We start from the raw sequence: 23,005 nt of genomic DNA, 5'->3' as shown, positions 1-23,005 counted from the left end.
CAACTCTCGGCCCGGGCGGGGGGAGGGTACGGAGGGCGGCCAAACGGCAGGCTGCGCCCCGCCTCCTCTTAAAGGGGCAGCACGGCCCGGCCCGCCTCTCCGCTCAGTGTCTGAATGGGACTGAAGCGTGAGGGCGGGCGACCGCCTTCCTTCCGTCCTTCCCTCAGGGAGGGGGAAGCTGGGTCCCGCTCCCTCAGCCCAGTGTTACCGACTTTCCGCCCCGCCCCCGCCTCCTTCAGCTGGGGCCTAGCGCGGCCCCTGGCGAGCCTCAGAAAGCGGCAGCGGGCGGCCGCTTCCCGCCGCGACCCTGAGGGAGGCCTGCCGGGACTACGCGGCGTGCGCGGCTCTCGGGCATGCGCGGCGGCGGCGGCGGCGGCGGTGTGCCCGCAGGGCCGGCGCCGCGCTCGGGCCCCGTCCTCCTCCCGCCGCGGCCTTCAGGCTCCCGGCGCATCGGGGGCCGATCGCGGAGGTAGGCGGCGGCGACCCCGCGGCCCCCTGCGTCTCTTTCTGCGTTAGGCCGCCCGCCTTTGGGTTTTTCCCTCCCGGCTTTGTCCAGCTTCCGCCCTTGCGGGGGCTCTCCCGCCGCCCCAGGACCTGCGGGTTTGGTCCGCCCTCCAGCTTTTGGAGACTCGCGTTTATTTTAGGCAAACTCGACCCTGTACCTGTTTGTCCAACAGACAGCCTTTTTCTAAAAAAATAAAGTGTTTTACCCACGGGGAATCAGAATGTTTAAACTTGAAACGTCGGCGGCGACGGCTTCCTGGCGGCGAGAGGGGCACGGTCAACTTAACATCTTCGACCTAAGACTGAAAACCACTGGGGACCCGGCTTGCAGGGGTGATGGAGACGCCAGGATAAACTTAATGAGGAGTCAGGCACTTATTCTGGTCTTACTTGATCGGCTCTCACGGTTTAAATTCCTGTCTGGTGTTAAATGAAATGCCCAGCAGAGGAGTTGATTTGAGTTCCGTATGGACTCGGTGTATATAACAGCGTGTATTTTTTCAAAGAAATGGGTGTAAAGAGAACAAATACATGGGAAACTTTAACAATTGCCTGTGTAAACAAGCACTATTGTGAGTAGTACCTCTGCGTTAAAAAGAAAACCTGAATGGGCGATAAACTTGGATTTCTCCTTATACCCAGTTGGTTCGCAGTGGCGGGCCACCTGTCTGGTGACCTATTTAGAGCCCTTTTGAAACAGCTGTTAATAGTATGTAACCACTAACATGCAAAGAGCAATCTAGACCTTGATCTTGAGGATATTTTAAATTTCAAACCGAAAAAGAAGCACTCTTGGAAATTTGAGTCTTGGGAACAAGATAACATGGCTCGGGACTCAGGTGTGTGTTTGTGCTGTGAGGCTTCAAGGTTTGATCACTTGAATATTAAGTCAGCCTAGGCAGTACAGTGTATTGTGTTGATATTTCTGAGGACTGCCTAGGTATTTTCTTGTCATACTGGAAGTCTTTCAGATTAAGTGGCCAGGACTTATAAAAGTCACCGCTAAGAATTGAATTTTAGTCACCTTTTACTTAAACTCTGCTATTTTTGTGTACTAATATATTTAAATCAGCTAGTTTTTAATGAAGGCCCCAAATAATACAAGATGCCCTATAATTTACTGATTCAGATTTGACACAAAATGCGCCTATGGGTTTTATTCAGCCTAAGAAGTGATTTGCAGGTTAGAAACTAGAAGTGAGAGAAAGCAATGATTTCATAATACCTAAAGCACTCCCTCCAGGAACTATGAACAGGATGAGGGGAAGGAAGGATGAATATGGAAATGAAAACATTAGTTTCACCTTTCACAATTCTGTTGAACAGGCTGAAAGGAAGCAAAAAATCTAAATAATGACTTTTCAGCCTGTGTTGCTCTAAACCTATAAAGAACACTCTGATATGGTAATATATGTGTGTATGTGAATTGTTAGAGATGTGCTTTCTTGCTGTGCTGATTTATAAAAGATAATCAACATTTATTCCTACCATAGTTGTGAAAGCGGAGTGTGGGGGGAGATTAAAAAAAAAATCACTGTACTCCCCAAACTCAGCCCTTGACCTTGGTTATTTCTCATGTCCTTTTCTTCTCACTAGTCACTTAACTGGAAATTTGGGGTCTTTTCCTTCACCCTGCTAAATGCAGTATTTAAAAGTCCCCGATTCTCCAAAATATAGAAGTTAATTGGTGATGTTTAATTGTATAAGTAAAGAAAAAAGGCATCTTATTTGCTCTTTAGTATGAAAGTGAAAAAGTACAAAGGTCACCTTAAAAAAGAGGTTACTGACACCTTCAAATTAGTAGAACTGTCTGAGGTTAACATTAATTTATAAATCTGTTACTGTAAGAGGTTCCTGGTAGGAAATTTTTAAGAGGTCCCTGGAAAAAAGTGAAAGTTGCTCAGTCGTGTCCGACTCTTTGCCACCCCGTGAACTATTCAGTCCATGGGGAATTCTCTAGGCCAGAATATTGGAATGGGTAGCCTTTCCCTTCTCCAGGGGATCTTCCCAGCCCAGGGATCGAACCCAGGTCTCCTGCATTGCAGGTGGATTCTTTACCAGCTGAGCCACAAGGGAAGCCCAAGCAGTCCCTGGAGGCCCTTATTTACGTTGTAAAGTGTTGGCAGGGTATGCGGGAGAACACTTCAAACTATGAGGGAGGGTTCCCAGGTGGTACAGTGGTAAAGAACGCACCTGCCAATGCAGGGGACATAAGAGACACAGCTTCAAATCCCGGGGTCAAGAAGATCCCCTGGAGAAGGAAATGGCAACCCACTCCAGTATTCTTTGCCTGGAAAATCCCGTTACAGGGAACCTGGTGGGCTACAATCCATGGAGTCTCAAAAAGATCAGACACCACTGAGCAACTAAACACACACAACTATTCTTTAAAAAAAAAAAAAACTCCCTGCAATCTGATGGAAAACTGTAACTAGCAAGCAGTGCTGAAGGTTTCCTAAAGACACCTCTTGAGAAAACTCAGCTACTGCTTGAGTCAGGCCAATTAAATTTGAAATCCTTTTCTTTTTTTCTACTTTTTAATATTTTTAAAAACTTTATTCTGGAAAATTTCAAGCACACACAAAAGTAGAGGTAATAGTACAATAAATCCAAATATACCATTCATCCAGCTCGAACATTTATCAATATATGGCCCATAATATTTCACTCCCTTATCCTTTATGCATTATTATGATTTTTCTCCATAAATACTTTAAATATGAACAGATAATCTACAACATCTTTATTGCATCCAAAAATTATCTATCATTTAATATCCAGACAATTGAAATTTCCCTATTGCCTAACTGATGCCTTTTCACACTTGATTTGTTTGACGAGTGTATTTGGCGCAGTTGTTCCACACTGCATTTGGTTAGTGAGGCCTTTTCTAAACCACTAAGAGGCAGTTAATTCCCTGTTTAATTCAGTGAAGCAGATAGCAGTGTTTTTCTAAGAAAGATGTTTGGATTGTTGGAAAGCATTATGTAAAATATAGTGAAATGCAAGGAAATCACTTTTAAAATCCTCATATTGAAAGGTTACTAATTGATAGCCCCCTGTAGAAATGTAATTGTATCTATTGCAAATAAATCTTCTAAAGATCTAGGCATTTGTTTTAGAGTATAATTTGTCCTAGAAGTCCACATGAAGCATTTTAAATTATACTGAGAAAAACCTAAAACTTTAAATCAGTTCATTAGTACAATAGGCAACAACAATAACTGCAAATACTAAGAATCTATGTCTCCAGTGAGCTCAATTTTAAAGCATTTTTGATTGCTTTATCAAGTAAGTAGTATACCTTAATTGTGGGGCTTCCCAGGTGGCTCAGTGGTAAAGAATCCACCTGCCAATGCAGGACGTACAGGAGATGGAGTTTCAATCCTTGAGTCAGGAAGATCCCCTGGAGGAGGCAAGGGCAACTCTGCTCCAGTGTGCTTACCTGGAGAATCCCATGGCCAGAGGAACCTGGCAGGCTACAGTCCTTGGGGTCGCAAAGAGTCCGACACGACAGAGCACAAGAGCACACCTTAACTGTAGGAAAACAGCAAAAAAGAAGACATATAATATCACTAAAAACTGGAAATAAGTCTTCTTGGTATCTGAGTAGACCCCCAAGATGATTCCATTTTAGTTTTTTGCTTTAAGGAAACACTTTGTCTAGGACTAAAGGACGAAGTTAAGAAAATAACCAGATTCTCAGGATGGAATGTTGCTAATGTTAGTATTGTTAGCCTGTACGTTTAGTTTATGAGGTAAACAGCACAGATTGGTGTACACAGTCCTACTATGGGTTATCGTGCCTGCAGCAATTAGAATGACCACTAACAGCAAGAGACGATCCTAAAACCTTTTAACGGAGTTACTGTGAATGACTTGGTCTATCATTATAGAAAATTCAGTATGATAAAATGTCATTCCCATAACTAAGAAGAAAAGCAAGCATGTATTATCCACTTTGGTTATCCCAGAGAGAAAAACAAAACATATGGTATACTTTGCATATTGCTGACCAGAAAAACATTCAGTATTCCCTGGATGGTTACCATAGTTACACAAGCCGTTTATAACACCAAGAGGGGGAACTAGGTCACAGTATTGAAGGAGTTTGAATTATGCAATTATGTTTCCTAAAAGCAGGGGAAAGGGTTTAAAATTTAAGGAAGAGAGATTTACACTTATGTTCACAATTGGAACTCTGGCCTAATTTTGCTGGGGAAACTTAGTAAATCTGTCCAAAATTAAATGGTTGATATTGCAGGTGTAAATCATTTAACCTGTACAAATAATGAAATAGCTTGATCCATAAGTGTGATAAAAGGCATGCCAACACATTCTGTCCTCGTCCATACTCCGTTATCTCAGTGAGTGGTACCGTACCTTAAAATGTTTTTGCAGATAAGCAATAAACCCAACAATAGCCTAGAATCATAGAGTAGCCAAAACCTGTAAACTGAAGTTTTGACCTCTTACTTTTGCAAGTTTGAGATTAAAGATTGGGGCAGTGCTTGACATATGGGTATGTTTAATTTGTTGTAGAGGTTTTCCTATTAATTTCATCAAATGGACAAAGAAGTGTGGTTAAAGAGGTAATGTATTGAAAGCCATGGTAGCATAGGCTTCACCCTCTTTAAATTATGTGTTTTTTTTTTCTTTTTTACTAAGTACCTCAAAAAAGATGATTTTATTCAAGAACTGTGCCAGTTGTCTCAGAGCCCTGCACAGTGCTGAGTAAATATATGTTGAATGAAGGAAAAACCAAAAAATTGCTCTCAAGGTTACACAATTTCAGATGGTCATTTTTAATCTCCTAATTACTACAGACTTGTATAAGTAAAAGTCACTCAGTCGTGTCTGACTCTGTGACCCCGTGAACTGCAGCCTGCCAGGCTCCTCCGTCCATTGAATTTTCCAGGCAAGAATACTGGAGTGGGTTGCCATTTCCTTCTCCACAGACTTGTATAGTTAACACTAATCTTAGATCAGTGGTGTCCCCCAAAGAAAGAGAGGACAGGCAACAGGCACCCTCACCCAGTAGCTGGGTGAGCCGCTACTGATGTTAATTCATCATAACCATTGTGTTGTTGCAGTAAGGGGCACCCCTTCCAGGTCTGAGAGTGGGCTCTGTCTAACACTGGGAGGTGAATTGTCCAAGGAGACACATGCTGACAAAGCAAGAGGTTTTATTGGGAAGGGGCTCCCGAGTGGAGAGCAAAGGGGTAAGGGAACCCAGGAGGACAGCTCTGCTATGTGCGTGGCCCGCAGTCTTGGATCTTATGGTGACGGGATTAGCTTCCCGGTTGTCTCTGGCCAATCATTCTGACTCTGGGTCCTCCCTGGGTGTGTGCGCATTGCTCAGCCAAGATGGATTCCAGTGAGGAGGATTCTGGGAGGTTGGTAGGACAGGGACTGGCTTCTCTTCCCTCCTTTAGATCTTTTCTGAATTCTTCGGATTGGTGGTAGCTTGTTAGTTCTGCGTTCCTTTCTAGGACCTCCTGTTTAAGGTAACTCATGCAAATGGTTACTATCTGGCCTGGCCAGGGCAGGCAGTTTCAGTCAGTGGTTCCCCTAGCAATGTCTGTAGGGAAGGATGGTGAAGAGGTTGAGAATCCCTGTTAAAGATCAACTCTAGACCAACTTCTTTTTATAGGTGATAATATGGGGACCATGGGCTACCCTTGGGGCTCAGCTGGTAAAGAATCCACCTGCAATGAGGGAGACCTGGGTTTGATCCCTGGGTTGGGAAGATCCCCTGGAGAAGGGAAAGGCTACCCACTCCAGTATTCTGGCCTGGAGAATTCTATGGGCTAGTCCATGGGGTCGCAAAGAGTTCACTTCACTTCACTTCAATATGGGGACCCAGATAAGCTAAGTAACTTGCCCAAGGTCACACGGCATACATGAAATAAGTACACACCTAAAAATTTAAGAGTAAAACAAATATTAGTTAATCCTACCTCATAATCATTGGAAAGGAGAACAGTACCCACAGAGGGGGAAAAATTTTTAAGAACTTGGGATATTCTAAAATTACTTTTTCTGAGAAGTCTTGCAGTGAATTTGACAAAATCACCTCTAAATGAAAATTAGAATTTCCTGAATGGTAATTATCCAAATAATCACAAAATCAAAATTATGAGAAATCCTCCTATAATCCTTTAGACTGTTACTTATCTTCAAGGGCAAATGCCTCATGCCTTCAGCTCTGGTTAAAATAAGAATGGTCTTTTAAAAATGAAACTCATGCTACTGGCCAGGCTTCCCAGGTGGCTCAGATGGTAAAGAATCTGCCTGAAATGGAGGAGACCCAGGTTTGATCCCTGGATCGGGAAGATCCCTTGGAGAAGGAAATGGCAACCCACTCCAGTACTCTTGCCTGGAAAATTCCATGGACGGAGGAGCCTGGTAGGCTCCAGTCCCTGGGGTCACAAAGAGTTGGACACAACTGAGCGACTTCACTTTCACGCTACTGGCCAGGAGCTTTCTGCTAAATCTTTTGTTCCTTGTAATGATTCTAACTGATTACTTAATGAGGCTTTATTGGAGCTATTGTTTCATTAATTGCTCTTGGCATGGTCAATTTAATCCAGCACTTCAATGAATATTGATTTAGCTTCTGAGGGTAACAAATTTTTAAAAAATTGCTTATCTAATTTATTTCCATAAATTGGGGTTCTCTTGATTCTTTAATCTATGGAAACCAGTGTATCTTGATTTACTCAGTATATATGTTTCTGAAAAATTATAACCTTATTTTGCTAGAGTATTTTTAAATGGGCTAGTTCTATAAAGTAAAAGAGCCACATTTTGGAAATATTTAACAAATAATTTATCTCATTTTCTTTTGTCTTCTAGACTGCTCTCAGTTGTTCCAGTCTGCTGGAGAAAACACAAGATTGTGTTCTTCATTACCTACCTGCGGCCAAGGTGTGGCATCTTTCGTGTGTTCTAACTCTGGTGTATGTTCCAGATCCTTCAGCATAATACCCTTTGGTCATGGAAATGACATCATCAGGGAGACAACCTTGAGGAAATGCCTGAAGTGACAGTAGAAATATTTTTTCCTGTTATCTGCTGAAAGTAAGTACTAGAATTAGAGAGATTAAAAGAACAAAGATGTAAAAGACATGGGGAAAATTTGTGTGGAAAGTATTAGAGGCTGAAAACCTTTCTGTTATAGGAAAAATAGAAAAATCAGAGAAAGGAATGATTATTTGAGCCATTGATGGTGGTGGGTATAACATAAGAATTAAGATTTAGGGATCATGACATTTAAATTATATCTATAGGAGGTATTCATAACACTTTTATGTATTACAAAAAATACAGTTGTAATTCAGGGTTGGACTAATAGCCTATCTAATGTAATCTTTGAAAAGTGGCATGTTGATTCAAAAATAAGTTCAAAAGAGCCTACTGACTTCCTTACATGATGTTAGCTTTATTATTTTTTTAAATTTATCTTACTGAAGTATAGCTTATTTACAATGCTATATTAATTTCTCTTCTACAGAAAAGTGATTCAGTTGTACATATACACTCTTTTTCATAGTCGGAATTTCCATTATGGTTTATTAAAGGATACTGAATATAGTTCTCTGATGTTAGCTTTAGAATTATTACTATTTACTATTCACATAAAATATCTCTGGAAGAATAGTCCAGTGTTATCTATGATAATAGTTGCCTTGGCTTTAGAGCCGGGGATCTGGAGTTGGAGAGAGAACTGTTTTTGCAAATATTATTTTGCACATTTGATTTTTTTAAATATATTTATTGTTTAACAAAATATAAACTTTATTTTTAATATAAAAGAAGCAAAAAGATTTCCATGCACCCTACAATAACAAAATGCATATGTATACTACTCACTGGGAAAGGAGCCCATAGTGTTTAGCTTCAGTTCACTTTTAATGAGAATTTTTCTGCTACTATTGCTGGTAATGTCTGTCCTTGGCATAACAGCATTCTAATTGTGCATGTATTGTTATACAAGGTTAAAATTAAGAAATACCACAATTGGTAAGTTTGAAGATTTGAAGACATCACCCTTTAGAAACTGATCTAGACAGTTTTCACTCAGAAGTACATTTTTTTGTGTGAAGTTTTTTTAACAGTTTAAGAGAAGTTCTCTTAGCTTTTTCCTCATTCAGTATAGCCCTCAACTTGTTGAGAGCTTTCTTGATTTTTGTGCAGTCTTACTTGAATACCTTAGGTTATCATTGTTACAAGTTAAATGTTTGAAAGTTCATATTCAGGCTGATGTTCTGATTCATGCTCTGTATAAGTTGTGCCTACAGCCACAGAAGGGACCTATGAACCGTGTCTACCGCAGAAGGAGTCCTTTGCTGCTGTCCCTTACTGAGCTGTAGTCTTCTCTACATGATTGAAATTTAAGCAGAAGTAGCTAATGAAAAGGACTCTGAATATAGCAGCTGAAAAAGGAAAAAGATTGGGATAAGAGTCCAGATGTCATAAAGCAGAGAAAGGATGAGATACAGGAAGCAGTTATGATTTCTGTTCCATGGCTCAAAGGGTTCCAAGAAATAAATTCCATTCCACTGGGCATATTTTTCAATTAGGGGTAGGAATCAATTAATTTTTTAATAAAATTGATATTATATGTGTTACATATATAACACACAGGGAAACAACTGAACATACTGACCTGAGTGGTTATAATACCTCATGTAAGGGATCTTTTGCAGAAACTATTTCTTGGTGTGTGATGTGTTGCTTTCTAGAAAGAATGGGGCTGACAGCTCTTCTGTAATGAATAATGACCTGGGAAGAGAGAGACGGAGAAGCCAGGAAGGAGCAATTAACAGGGAAGTGAAGTTATATGAAACAAAGGAGCTAGATGTAGAAAATTTCCAGGAGGTAATATCAATTGGATTTAATAGGATTCCCTGGTGGCTCAGATGGTAAAGAAACTGCCTGCAATACATGAGACCCCAGGTTGGATCCCTAGGTTGGGAAGATACCCTGGAGAAGGGCATGGCTACCCACTCCAGTATTCTTGCCTGGGAAATCCCATGGACAGAGGAGCCTGTAGGGCTACAGACCACGGGGTTGCAAAGAGTCAGACACGACTGAGCGCGTATGCTTCTTCCAAACATCATTAACTGTTGCTTCCTAGAGGTAGCCTACTTGTTTGTAAATAGATCATTGTAGAAATTGGAGTCTGGGAATGTGTTGGGAATGGTAGAGAGAGAGACTAGAGGAAATGATGTAGATGTGCAGTGGTCTTAAAAACGTTTTCCCACATGCCAGGACTTAGCTAGCTTCATATTAACTTCTATCAGTAAGCCGGGAGTTGGTAATAACAGATAGCAAGGACATACAGACCCTTGGGAGAAAAAGTTTCTGCAGCGGGTCTGGTTGCTTATTTCTTGAATGTCTCCAAGGAAACCATGACTGACCTGGCAGGCCCTGGGAATTTGGCCTGTGGAATGTTTTTTTATTATGAGTGACGATTTTGTGGTGAACACCCGGAGAAATGGAACACGCCATGCTGGCTTGTCAGGTTCCTTTGCACAACTCGGTCACCTGGTTTCACAGTTGGGGACCTGAGTCTCAGTTGCCGTAGCTGATTGTACCGCATAATGTGTGTACTTTAACAGCTCCCCATAAAAATCTTGGACCCTGAGACTCAAATGGGCTTCCACAGGTAGAGATACTTAACATATGCCTGTAGTTTGCTGCTAGACAGAGAGAGAGAGAGAGGATTCCTTGCAGCTTCAGACCAAGGACATTGGAAGCCTGTAGTAACCTCTCTGGACTTCCAGTACATCTTTTCCGGTTACTTTGCTCTCTGTCCTTTGCCATAAGAAGTCTTAGCTATGTTCGTAACCTGCCATTGACTCTTGTGAGTGGTTCTGGGCTCACCAAAGACAACAGCCACGTCCAGAGTTCTGAAGAAATTTAAAACCCAATTTGTCCATTCAAGGCTTGATAGGATTCACTGAAAAAAGAATAATCGGCATACACAAGTATGTGCTGTGTATGGATTTAAACGGAATCAAATATTTGATCCATGTCCAGGAGACATTTATAGTCTTGTAGGGATACAGAAGCACGAATATACAGTGTTAGGGAAATGCTTATAAGAATAAGTATAAATAAAATCGAATTAGGAATAAATGTAGAAGCAAGGCAGAATAAGAGAAAATTGGTAGAAGTCAATCATGGTTTCTGGAAGATGGTGTATATCCAAGAAGAAATATGGGACTATGTTGTTAAATAATGGCTTTTTTCCCTTCATATCTATTGTAGCAGTATGTAAAAAAATGTGAAATAAAAAACACATTTTTTCTTGGATTTATCTGATCAGTGCTGAGTCCAACTGAACTTGGAATTATTTGTGTGGAATCAAAATTTGCACTAAATCAAAATGTACATATCTTATGGGATGATAATTTTGAGCCCTACAGTTATTAATTACAGCTATGAGTTAATATGCTTTACTATTACCATTCCAAAGACGCCACCCAATTCCTTTTATAATCAATAAATTGTATAATCAATAAATTCTTCAGCTATCTAGTTAAACTGCTTACAGCCAAAGATTAAGAATAAACTTCGAAAGTTCTGCTTCTGGTATTAACCAGAGAGCTCCCATCAAATCACTCTTCTGCAAATAACAACTATAAATTCTGGATAAGATATTTTTAAAATACCAAGAGGCACTGGAGAGCAAGCAAAAGAAAGCAAATTCTGGAGGGAAGTCAATACTTAGAAGAATGAAATGGCACTTCAGAAGTTTCCTATTTTTATGTCTTTTAGCCTTCAGCACCCAGTTCTATAGGACGATGTAAACTTTGGAAACTTGCAGATATATTGGCTTGGAGAGCCAGAGAGTGGATTCTAGCACAACCACAGTGTGATACAGGGCCTAGAGTTAATATCATGTGCTGCTTTGACATTGGGTAGAATCAGGAAGGCTATGAATGGCCTAACACCAAGTTCCCCTCCCCACTCTGCTCCCATGGTCCTCAAAGGTCCTCTAGCCAAACAACCCTTCTTGTTTTGAGGACAGGTACATTTCCTGCCTGTGCCCAAGTGGCAGGCTTCAGCTCCCTGCAAGCCCTGAATGGTGTCTGGTATCCTCCGCCAGGCTCTGAGTACGTGTGACTGACTCTAAATTGCCATCAGTCTCATGACTTGGTGTCGTGTGTCAGGCCATTGCCATAACCCTAGGTTGGGAATCCTTGCCTCACCAAAGAGATGAAGAAGAGGCAATTAAAACAACAAAAAATGGAAAATGGAGGAGAAATCCCAGAAAGAAGAAAGCCACAGAGAGGGAGCCTTAAAGTCTGTGTAGAAACTGCCCACGTCTCTAGCTAACTCCTAAACTACCCATGTGCAAGGTGCACTGCAAGCAGCCCAGATAAACCCAAGAACACTGCACTGGTTTCGGAGTTTGAGTTCAGCCAAATCCACTGTATACAAAGACAAAAAGACATTGCTGCTCTTTAGAGAATGTAACAGAAGTGAGATCTGTAAAGTACATCATTCTCTATGTCCAGGATAATATCTAAAACTACTAGACATACAGAGAAGTAGGCAAAGGTAACCCCTAAACCTAGTTCAATGGTGAATTAGCCCCACAATGAATCAGCTGTTGGAATTCAACACAAGGATTTTAAAGTAGCCGTCACAACTATGCTCAGAACTTAAAAGAAAGCATATTTGTAATGAATGAAAATATGGAAAATCTCAGAAGAGTATAGAAATTTTTAAAGAACTGAAAGGTAATTGTAGTACTGAAAAGTATAATGTCTGAAATAAAATTTACACTGGATAGCCTTAAGAACAGAAGGAAGTGTTTGTGAATTTGATGACAGATCAATAGAAATTATTCACTCTGAAGATCTGAGAGGAAAATTGCTATCAAATGAAAAAATGAGCAGTACCTCAGGGACCTGTTATATCAGATAATACCAAAAGAGCTAACATGTAGGGTTCTAGAAGGAAAAGAGAGAATGAGGCATGCAATTTTTAGTGTTCTATTTTATGTGAAGTGCTACAATATAGCTTTAAAAACACTGGATACTTAGGACTTCCCCAGCAGTCCAGTGGTTAAGAGAGTGTCATGCAATGGAGGGGATGCAGGTTTGATCCCTGGTCTGGGAACTAAGATCGTACATGAGTTGTGTCAACTAAGACCCAACACAGCTAAATAAATAAGTAGATATTTTTTAGAAAACTCTGAAAAGTTAAGGATGTGTATTGTAAACCGTAGGACAACCACTCACTCACACACACACACACACACACACACACACACACAATCCTAAAAGTTTTGCTAAAATTAATCAGTTAAAATGGAATTCTAAAAATTGTTCAAGAAGTAATGAGTTTATTCTAAAGAGAAAATAGGAGCTTCCCATAGCCTACTCTCATTCTATCTTTACATTATCCAGAATGTTTTAATATATATATATTCTACCTCCTACTGTGCTTGAAAGTAATTGACCCAGAAATAGAGTTTTCTGTATTATAGCACATTTCCTTTTTAGTCATGTGTTAATTCTGTTCTTATAAATCCATTTAAAAAATATTAAACGAGTTGCTACTTTACATCAAAAGGGTAATTTTAATGAATCCTTAGGTTTTTGTTTATAACATTTCATATTTCACAAAATATTTTCATGCTTATTCTTCACACTGACACTGAAGCAGACAGCATTTCACAGATGAAGGAACTGGCTTGACTAGATTAAGTATCTAGGCTAGATTCTAGCCCCAAGTTTAATAGCTCCTGAATGGTGGAGTCAGGTATTCTGGCTTCTAATAAAAGTTTTTCCATTATCCTGATATAAATTAAAAGAATCATTTAATAATAAAAATTCTCATTTTGTTTGTTGTATAAATTTAGATTTTTAGAGAAGAGTCTTTCTTTTAAAGTGACACTTGTTTGCTTAACTATTGCAATGTATTTAGCATTTTTACAACTTATGAGAAATGTTTAGTATTCTCCATTATTGGATAATAGTAATTGCTTCCAGCCTTGCCACCACAAACAACACAACAGTGAGTACTTTGAAGTTACCCTGTGAACCATTTAAAATTTTCTCTAGGGTATATCTAGGAATGAAATTACTAGGTAATAGCATGTGGACTTTATCACTTTCTTGTAATACTTCCAAATTGATCTTGGAAAGGGCCTCACCAGGTAACACTCAGTTAACAACATTTGGGGTGTTTCTTCTGTACATCCTCACCATCACTTGGTTCTATCCAACTTCCTAATCTTGGTCAGTTTACTGGGTAAAAAAAACACATAATTATTTCACTTTGGACTTGATTACTGGTGAGGTTGAGAATCTCTTTATGAGAATTCTTTGACCATTTTCCTGTAGGGTTTCCTGTTTTTTCTTACTGGTTTCCATAATATCTCTGTAGCTATTTTCCCCCTTATTGATTTTAAATACTGTAAATATCTCTTCCCAGTCTGTTAGCTATGTATTAACATTGCCAGTATGTTTTCTTTGAACAAAACTACTTAATTTTGGTGTATTCGTGTATCCATTTGTGAATTGAGAGGCTTGTTTTAAGAAATTTTAAATAAACTTTCCTCTTTTTAATATTTTCTAATCTTTTACACCTTTAATCCAACTGGGATTTATTTTTGTATATGGTGTATGGTAGAGACAAAGTTTTATTTTTTTCTTCCGTGAAGTGAACCATTTTTCCATGATCCATTAAATAATCCTTTTTCCCTATGACTTGACTCAACCCTCATGCACATTCCTGTTCTGTTCCCTTGTTTGTTTTGTCTGTCCCTTACCTGAAATACAGTTTTTAAGTTTTGTTGGCTCATTACCACATCTTAATATTTGGTAGGTGAATCCCTCCTCTTTCTCAAATTAGGGAGTTTGTGGAGGTTTATTTATTCATATATATTCTGACATTCATTTGTCAAACTCCCGTAAAAAATCTTGCTAGAATTTTATTAGAATTGCACTACATTCATAGATAATTGTGGGAGGGCTAAACAGTTTTACAACGATAAGTCGTCCCAACCAAGAACATGATATAAATGTCTATTTAAGCAGGATTTCTTATCTTTCATTTCTGATTTTTTAAATTTATTCAAATATCTTTAAAAAATACATGCACATGATAAATCCAAACAGTAAAAAGGAATATACGGTGTAAGTATATACAGTCTCATGCCTGTCTCCCCAGCCCTCTTCCCAGAGAAAGCCAGTTTCTTACCAGTCTTCCCAGAGATTTTCTATGCGTATATATGATAGATTATTTAAGTGGGACTCTTCCATCAAAATTTTAGCTGAGGAAAGAATTCTTTACGTGTTTTATTCTAAACAGACCACCATGCAAAAATTTCAGAGTGGATACATGAGTCTTGACCCCTTAGCCACACTAAAGATTAAAAACAAGTTAGGAGAGAAGCTATGTGAAGATTACTTTAAACTTAGCTGTGCTGTGGAGTCGTTCAGAAAGTCAAGAGAGAGAGCTTTCAGTGAGAACTGTCAAGAAGGTCTAATATGTTTGCTTATAAATCGAGGAGACATAGTCCATTAACTGACTCACCTAGAAAATCTTAAAAACGAAGAGATGAGTAGCTCCTGTGAAGGTAGGAATGAAGGAAGCTTTGCTGTCACTTTGGGATCAGCTTGCCATCCTTGGCATTTGGCCTGAAGTTGCTCACATATTTCCTGCAAATCAGATGAGGGCCACAGAGCCTATAACTGTTGAAAATTCTGACCTTGAGGAACCATGGAACTCCAAAAAGAAAAAAGTCCCTGTGGAATGGACCACGGAAAATGCTATTTGCAGTGAAATGTCAGCGAGAGGAAAATACATTGTCTGAGCCATGGTACAGTCATCTGTTCCTAGTCGCCTTCTCAGAAGGACAAAAGCACCTATGATATAAAAACATAGTTTTAAACTCTTGCTGGAACTGGGGAATGGGAAGCTGTATGATTTAGTTACCATATTTAAATCTCTTGTGATCAGACACATGCCCATGGTCCTGTTCTAGATCAAATGTTCTCCAGTAGTCGTGTTGAGGTCTTTTTATGGTAATGTGGGATATTGGGAACTATAGTCCCCAGAGTCTCACCAGGGTTCTCGCTTCCATGCTTTACAGTACAAAGTTCTGAGGCTTCTGCTGAGACTCTCAATTTACTGTTCAAAGTGTGCAGGCTCTGTCCTGTGGGCCTTCTCCCTATGAAGTGGGAAGAGATGCCTCCACCCTGGAGGAAACACTAGTCTCAGGCTCCTTAAGTTCCATCTTGCCACCTACAATTCTGAAACATGAAATGACTGGATCTCCTTTTAATCAATATCCAAGATTGCCTGCACTACAGATATTTTTCTGCATATAGTTTTTGAATAATTTTTTTTGTTGTGGTGTTGATGGTTTTGTTTGTTTGTTTGTTTTTAAAGAGGGAAGGTTATAGAAATGACACTGGGGGCTTCCTTGGTGATCTAATGGTTAAGACTTCATCTTCCACTGCAGGGGGTGAGGGTTTGATGCCTAATTGAGGAGCTGAGATCCCACATCCCTTGAGGCCAAAAAAAACAAAACATGAAACAGAAGCAATATTGTAACAAATTCAGTAAAAATGGTTCATATTAAAGAAAAAACTAAAATAATACTAATTAAGGGTAGAAAATTTCAAAATAGGCAACACTAAAAAGAAATACATTGAATTTCCATGTTCACAATCTACCACCCAGAGTACTTTTAACACTATTTTTGTATGTCCTTCCAGTCTTTTTTCACCTGTTCCTTTGTTTTTTTTTATATAATTGAGCTGATAATATTTGTTTATACTCATTTGTACGTAATGACTAAATAATTTTTTGGGGGGGTTCCGTTGGGTCTTAGTTGTGGCACTCAGAAACTTTACTTGTGGCATTTGGGATCTAGTTCCCTGACCAGGGATAGAACCCAGGCCCCCTGCATGGGGAGTGCAAAGTCTTAGCCACTGGCCCACCTGGGAAGTCCTAGTAATATTCTACCATATAAAAACATTATAATTTTTGGCCATTCAGGTTGTTTTTGGGTTTTCTATCTCATAAGATTGAGATGACCATCTGTATGCTCAATTGCTTTTATGTATTTTGGATTATGTCCTTAATAGAGGCCCCTTAAAGCAGAATTATCGGGTAAAAGCTCTTGCTACATATTGATATTCAGCCAGACAGTCTCTTTTCTTTCCTTTCTTCCTTCCTCCTGTGAATCAATCAGCAATACCCACAGCAGCTGCTTCCCTTCTGTGCTTTATGTTGTACTCTTTGAGGTCTTGGATTTTTCTCAAATACCTCTTTCAATTGCAAAGTTCTTTGCACAAAACAGCCAGCTAACCCAGTGAGTGGGCCCCCTATATGTTTCTATATTAGCCCCAAGTTGAGAAAGAGAGAAAAGCTTAAGGTTCAGTTTTTATCTATCCTGCTTCCCAAACTCTTAGCTCTTCCCAACCATCTTTAACAATAGAGATACAAATTAAAATATTTTACCTATTTCATCTTACGTAACCCTCACAACAACGACATTGAGTTGGTCTTATCTGTTTTATAGATACAGAAATTGAGGCACAGAATTTAAATACTTTGCCCAAGGTCATATATTAAACAGTATATTCAAGACTTCAACCCAGGCTTATCTAACTTCAAAGTTCTTTCTACTATACCACTGTTCCTTCTTCATTGAAAGAAAACTCATTGAACAAATGGCTTGTGTTCTCAAATTATTATGTAGAGGATGAAAACTCTCATCTTAGATTTTTGTGCCTGGGGCCTGTGAGTAAGACTAACAAAAGACACACTCACAGGAGAAAAGGCTTATAAATTTTGTTTGATGATGATGTTCAGTCAATAAGTCGTTTCTGACTCTTTGCGATCCCATGAACTGCATCATGCCAGGCTTCCCTGTCTTTTACTATCTCACAGAGTTTGCTCAATCTCATGTCCATTTAGTTGGTGATGCCATCCAACCATCTCATCCTCTGTCGCCCCCTTCTCCTTTTCCCCTCAATCTTTCCCAGCATCAGGGTCTTTTCCAATGAGTGGACTCTTCACATCAAGTGGCCAAAGTATTGAAACTTCAGCTTCAGCATCAGTCTTTCCAATGAATATTCAGGGTTGATTTCCTTTAGGATTAACTGGTTTGCTATCCTTGCAGTCCCAGGAATTCTCAAGCCTTCTCCAAAACTACAGGTTGAAAACATCAATTCTTCGGCTCTCAGCCTTCTTTATTGTTTGTTTGATGTTAATATTTTAATATTTTCACATGAATGGAGACCTTCATATAAAGTGAATACCCAAAGAATCAATTAAATGCAGGGGGCTTATATACCATCCTAACAATGGGTGCTAAGTCCTAGAGAAGTGACAAGACAAAGTGAAAGGGGTTTGGACTTCTGTGGGTGGTAAATGGTGGGAAAGTAAATATAGGAGGATAGTAATGGAAGATGGGTTACTGAGTAAAGTTTTATTTATGTGGACTCATCTTGGCACCATCTGCATCACCCATGGCAAATGTTTTTCCCTTCCTGGTCCAGGAGAGGGTGACACCCTCACAAAAGGAAACTTGTGCTCTGCTTTTAGACAGAAAGGGGAGAGCAGAGAGTTTTTCTTGCATCTGCTGCTTCTCAGTTGCCCTCAACTCAAAACAATCCTTATGCCAAAGTGGCATATTTGGGGGTGGTATATTCTGATCCTCTTCAATTTTCCACTACCCCTTGGTGTAATTAGATAAATAAAGTCCAGATTTCTCTTTATTTTCCTCTATTATATTTTCCTCATGTTCAGGCAACTTGTTCTTTCAGTTTCCCTTTAATCTTGGCTTCATAACTGTGAAACTGAAATTTTATCTAGGTAACACAAAATGATTTTTTAAGAAGATTGCTGTTAATTAATAAAGCATTGCCTGCCGATCTAGGTGCTATTTTTAAATTAAAATGGAATGAAATTGCATTTGTATTCTGTTTTAACAATAAATGGGCTTTCTTGGTGGCTCAGATGTTAAAGAATATGCCTGCAATGCAGGAGACCAAGGTTCAGTCCCTGGGTTGGAAGGATCCCCTGGAGAAGGGAATGGCAACCCACTCCAGTATCCTTGCCTGGAGAATCCCATGGACAGAGGAGCCTAGAGGGCTGCAGTCCATAGAGTTGCAATGAGTCAGACACAACTGAGAGGCTAACACTTCTTTGACAATAAAAGTAGTCTGCTGCAAAAGGACTTATTAATATTTCCAAAACAGGTGATATATTCTTACCTTTTTTCTTGTCCCCAGTAGAATTCAGTACACATGCTGATTACTTTCTTGGCTTTGCTAGTGGGATTTTAGATATAAAATTAAGCACATACTAATTGTTCATTAGTTAGCTAGTTGTGATTTTAAAACTCAATTAAGCCTCATTTAGATTTCTAATTAAAAAATTCCTAGTGTTCATCGATGAATGAATGGATGAACAAAGTGTGCAGTATGTACACATAAAGGAAAGGAAAGGAAAAGAAAGTCTTGAAAAGGTAGGTAAGTCTGATATGTGCTACAATAGGGACAAACCTTGAAGGTATTATGCTAAATGAAATAAGCAAGTTACAAAAGGACACATAGATTTCCACATATAGTACCTAGAGTAGTCAAATTCATAAAGACAGAAAGTAGAATACAGTAGTTGCCAGGGGTAGAAGGCATGGAGATGAAAGTTCTGGAGATGGATGGTAGTGATGTCTGCTCAACAATATGAAGGTACTTAATGCTACCGAATCGTACACCTAAAAATGATTTATTATGTGTTATGTGTATTTTATTACAATTTTTAAAATTACCGAGCACCCACTTAAGTGCCAGTCACTGATAAACAAGACAATAAAGTGCCTGGTCTCATGAAGCCTGCATACTAGTCGAGGAAAAAATAACTAAGCAAAAAATAAGATAACTATGAAGGTAATAAAGAAGGACCTGTGATTCCTTGGGATAAGGGATACTCTATTAAGAGTTAGTGATATTTATGCCCTGGTGGCTCAGACGGTAAGGAGTCTACTTGCAATGCAGAAGACCCAGGTTTGATCTCTGAGTCAGGAAGATCCCCTGGAGAAGGAAATGGAAACCCACTCCAGTAAAAAAAAATAAAAAATAGAAAGAAAAGAGTTAGGTATATTTGAGATAAGACCCAAATGATGAGAATGATATGTTTGAGGAAGAGAATGAGGCCAGGGTGATCGATGAAGCAGACAGAAGCCTTTCATGTACCATCTAGAATATTTTGAGTTTGTTCAAACAAGGATAATGACAGGTAAGATGAAGGGTCAGCACACTTCTTCTGTAAAGGATCAGATAATGACTAATTCAGGCATTTTAGCTCAGAGGAAAACAAACTCCTACAAAGACATTGGGAAGAGAAAGTCTTGCTGTCTATAATTTTAAGAAAGGAGTGTAACCAATAGTAACCATTCTTTTGCTTCACTTGGAAGTGATCAGAACATTTCCTAAACTATCATCCATCTAAAGGGAGGGCTGATCACAGGAAGAGGGGCTGAAAGTGAGAAATAAAGAGAAAAACGCGAAGGCTGACATATTTGGAAGAGATCATGTTGTTGCAGCTTGAACTACTGGCAGAATTGGAAGTATGCAGCTTTGCTTCTGAGCCCTGTTAGCACCATTCCATCGTCCAGTCAATGTAAACTCCTTAGGTGTTTGGCAGATAAGATGCCCAGGACATGTTTGATGAATAACATGTTTACCTGTGTTTCCTGAGTTTTTTGTTTATTCCCTGAGAAATCAATGCCCTAATGCTGTGTCTTGGAGATAGAGGGTTGTGTGCAATACGAAGACTTTTCTCAAGGAAGGAGGGAAAAGATTTAGAGAGCTAGGCTGCTATCAGACTCTCCTGAGATGAACTTTGTTCTAAAGAGAGAACTGGCTCTCTCCTCCCACTTTTCATTAGTGTGACATCCACTGGTTATTATGTCACAAGTCTTTTTTTTTTTTTTTTGCTGATATTTTGCCAATATTATTGATTGAACAATTTATTCCTTTTATAGGTCATGTCGGATTTTAGAGCATGTACTGTGTTTGTGATGGCCATCTATCTCTTAACTATCAGAATGGAACAAAATATTGGAGGTTATTTTAATGAGAACAGTCTTCTCCAGGAAGTCTGTGATGACCAAAATACTAGGGAATGGCAACCCACTCCAGTATTCTTGCCTGGAGAATCCCATGGATGGAGGAGACTGGCGGGGCTACAGTCCATGGGGTTGCAAAGAGTTGGACACGACTGAGCGACCAACACTGACTTAACCTTCCACACAATGTCTTGCTCAGTGGTAAGGCCCAACTTTTCATCATAACCCAGTGATGATGGCAAAGTGAGATTGTGAACGCCGCTCAGCAGCCACTGCCCGGTGGGTTTCATCCGCAGACATCTGGTGGCAAAAGTGTCAACAGCATGGACAGCAAGGAGCCGCTTCAGCTGGGAGCAGTAGCAGCTTGACATCCAGGAGGAAGGAAAACAAGAGGTAAGTACTTTGTGGGTAAGGTTCCAGCACCAGCCTGTCCTGATCACTTGTCTGGGGAAGTGTCTAAGGTAAAGCCCTTGCCCGCTTTTCTTTCCGGGGCATAATCATTTGAGATGTTGTTGGAGGAAAAGACTTTGAGAATGCCAAGAGGATGTTCTCCAGCACCTGGGTAGCTGGGTGGCTGTGATGACCCTCCTCATACAGTGTGGGCCCTGGGAAGAACTTACTGGGCATCACAATAGCTCATTTTTCTTGACGTCAACCTATAGGACATCTGTACCAGCACACCTTCCCCTTTCTGTGGTTAAAACATCCCTCTGGAGAATGCCCCCTGAGGCCCTGAGAACTTTATTGTGCTATTCCCCACCCCCTCCTCCCCTTGCACCTCTCTCCCCGCAGCCTCACGGTCTCAGTTCAGATGTCAGTCAACATGCCCAGCTCAAGACCACCTCTTTAGCTGGTCTGAGAGCTATTGCCAACTCTGGAAACTCAGAAATAATTCCCCTTTGTTCTGGTCCTGCAGCTCTAAACTCTGAAGTGAGGGCTTTGGAATCTTCTAACCTGATGAGGATATTCAAGGACCTGTCTGATAAGTGTACTTTGTACCATAAACTCAAGTAAATAAAAAGCAAGTCAATCAACAAAATACAAATATTTTCTACCACTAAATTGCTAAGGCAATTCAAAAGAATATGCTTCTGTAACAAAAGGCCATTCCAAACGAGGTGCCCTAAAAATGTTTTGAAAGTGGTAAAATAATGGAATAAAGATAGTCTTTCCAAATAAAATTTTTCTTTGAAGTACCCCAAATCAGGATTTGTAAATTTGGTTTTTTCTTTAAATAGAACTGATTTGAGAAGTTTACACATTATCTGCAGCAGTGTGTGTGCTGTCATGTTCGTCATGAACCTTTTACACCCTTAGATACTTGTACTGACGTTCTAGATGTTTTAAGTTAACGTGATTTTTCAAATGCCTAGGATTATTTAACTATTATATACTTAAGAATGTATAGATGATTGCTTGAATAGTTATGCATGCCTTTTGACTATTTGTCCAGCTATACTTGAGAACTACAATGTTAAGGTGTATTTTGCTCAACAGTGAGAAGCTGACTTTGAACAATTTCGAGGTCAAGCAGGCAACAGGTAAATTAAGTCAGCCATAGAGCACTTACTTTCCATCTATTTCCACACGCTCCAGCCTCTTTAGGGCAAACTTGCAATTCTGTCCTATCTATTATTCTCCAAACGAAGTCTTGAAAAACTGTCAACAACTTGTTTGCCATAGAAGCTTCCATTTTACTTCTATTACTTGACCCTTATGGTCTCTTATTTAAGAGTTCATGGAGTAAAAAGAGGTTCCCTTATTAGACTTTTGGGATTAAATGGTTGAGGAAGTACTTGTGATCCGATATCACTAAATAAGTAAATTATCTTAATTTATCGACCTGCTCTGCAGAACTCATTTTTAAGTTGTACAACCTGCCACACAATGTCTTGCTCAGTGGTAAGGCACAATTCTTTATCATAACCCAAGTAGCCTTACTTCACCTGGTATGCTCTTTTAGGCTACTGTCTTGAAATAATTTCTCCCATAGAAGAATGTGTTGGCCAAAGTAATACCTGACCAAGTATAAATAGTGCCCCCAGCATTATCAAGTCACTTTAGCATATGCTGCCCCCAGGAACAGTTTGTTGGAATTTTCATGCCGTGCTTCATAAAACCACCAATGTTTCCTTCAAATTATTTTTTTAGAGTAAGAGTTTTCTAAGTTTACTTGAACAGCAATCTCAGAGATTCCAAAAAGGGCCACCTTGTTTCACACCCCAGGGAGATCCGTGGCCTACTGCACGACGCCCTCAGTATTCCACGTGAATGCCGCCCCCCCCCCCCCCCCCCCGGTGTTGAGCAGCTCAGCAGCTTTGGATTTAAGGTTGCTGTTTCCCCACCCCCCCCCATATGTCATATTTATTTTGAACACCTTGAAAAACA

At 39.8% G+C, this 23,005-nt stretch overlaps 1 long non-coding RNA gene across 1 annotated transcript; it reads left to right on the top strand.

Moving 5' to 3' along the window:
- Positions 1 to 380: 380 nt before the first annotated feature.
- LOC133050514 (uncharacterized) lies at positions 381 to 21,809 on the top strand. The gene is made up of 4 exons (XR_009691634.1): positions 381 to 469; positions 7,363 to 7,587; positions 20,534 to 21,010; positions 21,534 to 21,809. It is a non-coding gene; the product is annotated as an uncharacterized LOC133050514 (long non-coding RNA).
- Positions 21,810 to 23,005: the final 1,196 nt, after the last annotated feature.

This window comes from Dama dama, chromosome 32 (genome assembly GCF_033118175.1).
Source record: "Dama dama isolate Ldn47 chromosome 32, ASM3311817v1, whole genome shotgun sequence".
In the NCBI taxonomy this organism is placed as follows: Eukaryota; Metazoa; Chordata; class Mammalia; order Artiodactyla; family Cervidae; genus Dama; species Dama dama.
Note: the sequence above shows the minus strand (reverse complement) of the source record. Positions and strands in the feature narration are given on the sequence as shown.